Genomic DNA, 6,758 nt, shown 5'->3' with positions numbered 1-6,758 from the left:
CACGACTGAGCGACTTCACTTTCACTTTTCACTTTCATGCATTGGAGAAGGAAATGGCAACCCACTCCAGTGTTCTTGCCTGGAGAATCCCAGGGACGGGGGAGCCTGGTGGGCTGCCGTCTATGGGGTCACACAGAGTCGGACACGACTGAAGCGACTTAGCACAGCAGCAGCATATATGCAACAGAGATGAAAGAAAAAGAACAGCGCCTCAGGGACCTTGCTGTCCTCAGAGATAATACCGAAATATCTAACATTTATGTCATCAGAATCCAAGAAGGAGAACAGTAAGAATATGGTGCAGGAAAAATGTTTGAAAAAATCATGGTTGAAAACTTCAAATTTGGCAAATAACAAACCTAAAAATTCAAGGAGCTCACAGAATTCCAAGTAAAATAAATGCAACGATATGCTCAAACATCATAATCAAACTGCTGAAAACTAAAGGCAATGAACAAAGTATTGAAAGTAGACAGAGAAAAGTGATGCCTTACTTATAGAGAAAAAGCAATTTGAATGACTATGAATTTCTCACCAGAAATCACAGAGGCTGAAAGGAAGTAGCACATTTTGAAAATGCTTAAAAAAAGGAAAAAAAAAAAAAAAGAATTTTGTACATAGAGTAAATATCCTCCAGAAAAGAAAATGAAATAAAGATATTCTCAGATGCAGAAAAATTAAGAGATTTTATTGCTAGCAAACTGACTCTGATACCCAAAGAAACTAGAACATCAATATTTTAAAAAGAGCAATGTAAGTGATAAATGTCTGAGTAAATACAATAGACTGAGTTATTTAAAAAGTGTTTGAAGTTTGAAAGCAAAAATTATGAAATTATCTGAATAGTTTGAATATACGTTGATATAATATGTAAGAAAGTGCCAACATAAAAGCAGGGGAGATGAAGGGACTTAAAAGATGGTAGGATTTCTACATTCCATGAAAAGTGGTACAATACTATTTCTAAATGTGTCAAATGTTAAGTATGCCCTAAAGCAATACTTAAAAACTATGCAAATAAATGTAGACAAAAATCAGAGTAGACAAGTTAAAATGGAATACTATAAGATATTCAAATAGCTCAAGAGAAAGCAGAAAAGGGGAAACAAACAAAAAAAGAGGAAGTAAACAGAAAATAAATATTAACATGATATACCTAAACCCAAACATATCAATATTTACATTAAATATAAAGGCTTTATCTGAATTATAGAGGTTGGCAAACTTTTTCTGTAAAAGGCCAGATAATAAATATTTTCGCTTTTCTGGCCAGGGTGTCGCAACTGTTCAATTTGCCCATTGTAGCACAAAAGCAGTCATAAACCAAGCATAAATAAGTGTTTTGGCTGTGTTCCAAGTATACCTTATTGGTTAAACACCAAAACATGCAGTGAGCTGCATAAGGCCCATGGATGGGCTGTAGGTTGGTGGTTCCTGTCCCAAACAAATTAATTAAAAGACAAATTGTCAGAATAGATAAATAACCATGGTCAAACTGTATGCTATCTGTAAGAGACTCACTTCAAATACAATGGCATAAGTAGAAAAAAAGTAAAAGGTGGAAAAATTATACCATTAATCAAAATGGAGCTGAGGTGGCTCTATTAATATCTAACAAAGAAATCTCATAGCAAAAAATTTACCAAGAGTAAATAGGAACACTACATAATGATAAAAGGATCCATCACCAAGAAGACATAATGCTCTTCGATGTCAATGAACCTTAAGATGGAACTTCAAAATACATGAAGCAAAAACTTGTAGTATTGAAAGCATAAATACAAAAATGCATAATTGCAGTCAGAGATGTAAACACTTCTTAATAAACAATGTAATTATTATAGTAAAATTACCAAGGATATAGAAGAACTGAACATTATCAACTAATTGCATCTAATTGATGTTAATAGAAACATTACCTGACAGAAATATTAAGAACAGCAAATGGAATATAGCAACACATGAAAAGAATAATCTACCATGGCCAAGAAGAATTCCAACAGTTAGAACCGGACAAAAAACAAGGGACTGGTTCAAAATTGAGAAATGAGTACGTCAAGGCTATATATTGTCACCCTGCCTATTTAACTTATATGTAGAGTGCATCATGCGAAACTCTGGGCTGGATGTAGCACAAGCTGAAATCAAGAATGCCAGGAGAAATATCAATAACCTCAGATGTGCAGATGACACCACCCTTTTGGCAGAAACTAAAGAGGTATTAAAGAGCTTCTTGATGAAGGTGAAACAGAAGAGTGAAAAAACTGGCTTAAAACTCAACATTCAAAAAACTAAGATCATAGCATCTGGTCCCATCACTTCATGGCAAACAGATAGCGGAAAAAATGGAAGCAGTGACAGACTTTATTTTCTTGGGCTCCAAAATCACTGCAGACGATGCATGCAACCATGAAATTCAAAGATGCTTGCTCCTTGGAAGAAAAGCTATGACAAATCTAGACAGTGTATTATAAAGCAGAGACATTACTTTGCCAACAAAGGTCCATCTAATAAAAGCTATGGTTTTTCTAGTAGTCATATGCGGTTGTGAGAGTCGGACCGTAAAGAAGGCTGAGTGCCAAAGAAATGATGCTTTTGAACTGCGGTGTTGGAGAAGACTCTTGAGAGTCCTCTGTCTCTTGAGGACAGAGATCAAATCAGTCAATCTTAAAGCTAATCAATTCTGAATATTCATGAGAAGTATTGACCCTGAAGCTGAAGTTCCAATACTTTGGCCACCTGATGTGTATAGCTGACTCATTGGAAAAGACCCTGATGCTGGGAAAGATTGAGGGCAGGAGGAGAAGGGGGTGACAAGGACGATATACTTGGATGGCATCATCGACTCAATGGACATGAGTTTGAGCAAACTCTGGGAGATAGAGAAGGTCGCGCAAGCTTGGTATGCTGCAGTCCATGGGGTCACAAGGAGTCTGACATGACTGAGTGACAGAACAACACCAACAAGGAGAGTTCATCACAGGAATGCGAAGCTGATTCAATACTAAAAATCAAGCAATGCAATCTACTATGTCAGCATCCTTTTCAAGTACATTTTGAACATTCACCAAGGTAGATTATGTTCTGAGCGATGAAACCTTAAGAAATTTTTAAAAACGGAAATAAAATAAAAAGCGTGTTCTCTGACAATAATATGATAAAGCTAGAAATAAATAGGAGAATAATAAAAGGAAAATCTCTGAATACTTGGAAATTAAATGATATGCATCTAAATGAGCCACAGGTCAAAAGGAAGTCTTCAGGAAGATTAGTCAAGATTTAAAACTGAACAAAAATAAAATACAACATAACAGAAACTGTGGGATGAAGACAAAGCAGAGTGTGTGTGTGCTAGTCACTCAGGTGTGCCTGACTCTTTGCAACCCCATGGACTGTAGCCCCCCAGTCCTCTAACCATGGGATTTTCTAGGCAAGAATACTGGAGTGGATTGCCATTTCCTTCTCCAGGGGATCTTCCTGACCTTGGAATAGAACCTGGGTCTCCTTCATTGCAGGCAGATTCTTTACCAGCTGAGCCATTAGGGAAACCCTACTTAGAGGGAAACTATAACATTAAATGCTTATATCGAAAAGAAAGATTTTATATCCATAATCTAAGCTTCCTCCTTAAGAAGCTAAAAAAAAGCAAAATGAACACAAAGCAAGTTAAAGAGAGAAAATAATGAAGATAAAGGCAGAAATCAATAAAATTTAAACCAGGAAAACAATAGAGAAAATCAATGAAACAAAGAGCTGACTCTTTGGAAAGATCTATAAAATTAATAAATGTCTATTAATATTAAACCCCCCATAAGAAAGAGAGAAAACATTATGTACCAATTGGAGGAATAAAAAAAGGTTATCACAGTTGTCACCAGATATCTTATAACTATTAAAGAAATTGAATGCATAGTTTTAAAACTTCTGCAAAAAGTCTCTAGACCTAGATAATTTCACTGGAGAATTTTACAAAACATTTAAAGAAATAAAACCATTCTATGTAATCTTTTCTAACAAGTAAAAAAGGGCAAAACATTTCTTGAGTCATTTTATGAGGCTAGCATTATACTGACACCAAAATCAGACAAAGACAGTACAGTCAGTTCAGTTGCTCAGTTGTGTCCTACTCTTTGCGACCCCATGAATCACAGCACACCAGGCCTCCCTGTCCATCACCAACTCCTGGAGTTCACTCAAACTCATGTCCATCAAGTGGGTGACGCCATCCAGCCATCTCATCCTCTGTCGTCCCCTTCTCCTCCTGCCCCAAATCCCTCCCAGCATCAGAGTCTTTTCCAATGAGGCAACTCCTCGCATGAGGTGGCCACAGTACTGGAGTTTCAGCTTTAGCATCATTCCTTCCAAAGAAATCCCAAGGCTGATCTCCTTCAGAATGGACTGCTTGGCTCTCCTTGCAGTCCAAGGGACTCTCAAGAGTGTTCTCCAACACCACAGTTCAAAAGCATCAATTCTTTGGCGCTCAGCTTTCCTCACAGTCCAACTCTCACATCCATACATGACTATAGGAAAAACCATAGCCTTGACTAGACAGACCTTTGTTGGCAAAGTAATGTCTCTGCTTTTGAATATGCTGTCTAGGTTGGTCATAACTTTCCTTCCAAGGAGTAAGCATCTTTTAATATCATGGCTGCAGTCACCATCTGCAGTGATTTTGGAGCCCAAGAAAATAAAGTCTGACACTGTTTCCACTGTTTCCTCATCTATTTGCCATGAAGTGATGGGACCAGATGCCATGATCTTAGTTTTCTGAATACAACAACAACTAAATGCCTACAGACCAGCTGCTGCTGCAGCTAAGTCGCTTCAGTCATGTCCGACTCTGTGTGACCCCATAGACGGCAGCCCACCAGGCTCCCCAGTCCCTGGGATTCTCCAGGCAAGAACACTGGAGTGGGTTGCCATTTCCTTCTCCAATGCATGAAAGTGAAAAGTGAAAGTGAAGTCCTTCAGTTGTGTCCGACCCTCAGTGACCCCATGGACTGCGGCCTACCAGGCTCCTCCATCCATGGGATTTTCTAGGCAAGAGTACTGGAGTGGAATGCCATTGCCTTCTCCCACAGACCAATATCACTCATAAACAAATTTTCAAAAATATTAGCAAATTAAATCTAGCAAAATATGAAAAGAATAATACACCATGACCAAGTCAGCTTTGTCTCAGGAATGCAAAGCTGGTTCAATGTTCAAAATCTATCAACATAATTCACCATATTAACAGTCTAAAGATGAAAACTCTTATGGTCATATCAATTGACATAAAGAAATCATTTTAGGGAGTTCAACATTAAGGAAACTTCCTCAGTGTGATAAAGGGCATCTGTAAAAACACACAACTAACATCTTTCCTAATGGGGAAATGCTGAATGTTTTTCTAAGATCAGTAATAAGACAAGCATAATTTTAGGCATGCATATTAGATGGCTGAAACTCTAAAACAAAGCAAGGAGTCTATTATTCAAGCCAGGATAATGGTTACCTCTGGGAAAGGAGGTAGAGAAGTGGTTGCAATTCGAAGGGGCACAGAGGGATCTTCCGAATGTTGGCAATACTGTTGTCTATTTTTTGACCTAATGGTATTTTCATCAGTGTTTACATCACAATTTGTTGTGTATTTATCTTCGGCACTTTCCTGTATTTCCATTATATTTTTCAATGCAGTGTTATAGAAAAAAAATTAATATTAAAAAAAAATTTAAAATGTTACTTTCTTTAGAGAGAATTTTTTCTTTAGAAAGAATAATTTAGTATGATACTCCTCGTAACTTTATATTTTTATTTTACTTTGCTTTTTAAAGCCAGAACATTTATTGCTTGACTAATCATTGAAATCCTTAAGATGAACCGGATACCGCGACAGCTGCCCTTTGGGGTTTAAGTGTTGTTCTTTAATGGAATCCATGCCTGAATCTGCCGTATACAGATTTTAGGTGCCGCATTCGACCAGTCCCCGTGGTATTTCGCCTTTTAGCTTTACCACCCCAGTTATACTTTCTCTTTTGTTTGGCAGGACAGCCACATCTGCCGCAGGTTGACTCCTGAAGGTGGTAGGCTTTACAACCACAGCAGCAGCACAGCGCGTGGCTTATTCTGATGCTTTCCAAATGATGAGGTTCCCTTTGTCATCTTGCTCCGCCCAACTTTCTATATTTTTAATATTAACTCTGCTGCTGCTGCTGCTGCCAAGTCGCTTCAGTCGTGTCCGACTCTGTGCGACTCCATGGACGGCAGCCACCAGGCTCCCCGGTCCCTGGGATTCTCCAGGCAAGAACACTGGAGTGGGTTGCCATTTCCTTCTCCAATGCGTGAAAGTGAAGTCGCTCAGTCATGTCTGACTCTTAGCGACCCCATGGACTGCAGCCTACCAGGCTCCTCCATGCATGGGATTTTCCAGGCAAGAGTACTGGAGTGGGGTGCCATTGCCTTCTCCAATATTAACGCTAACAATTTATAAATACTTGAAGTAAAAAATTGCCCTCTGGAGATTTTATTGTATTCAAACCAAAGTCATAGTTTTAACTACTCAGCATGGAACTTGCTTAACTCCTGAGGTTTTGTTTTCTCACCAGTACAGTGAGGAGTGGGCTAGAAAGTCTCTTCTGGTTGTGGGTGGGGCCCCAGCGCAGGAGGAACACAGGGGATCAGCTAGCAAGCTTCTTAGTCTGTTTTCAGCTTCAATCCAACCCTTTCTGATTGAAAAACTGTCAAAAATTGGCCTTAATTACCTAAAACCTTTTTAT

General features: G+C 38.5%; 1 pseudogene; it reads right to left on the bottom strand.

The window, feature by feature from the left end:
• Nucleotides 1-5,852: 5,852 nt before the first annotated feature.
• On the bottom strand, nucleotides 5,853-6,144 carry LOC129641683 (60S ribosomal protein L37-like; annotated as a pseudogene).
• Between the last annotated feature and the right edge of the window lie 614 nt (nucleotides 6,145-6,758).

The sequence above is a fragment of the Bubalus kerabau genome, chromosome 1 (assembly GCF_029407905.1).
Source record: "Bubalus kerabau isolate K-KA32 ecotype Philippines breed swamp buffalo chromosome 1, PCC_UOA_SB_1v2, whole genome shotgun sequence".
In the NCBI taxonomy this organism is placed as follows: domain Eukaryota; kingdom Metazoa; phylum Chordata; class Mammalia; order Artiodactyla; family Bovidae; genus Bubalus; species Bubalus kerabau.
Note: the sequence above shows the minus strand (reverse complement) of the source record. Positions and strands in the feature narration are given on the sequence as shown.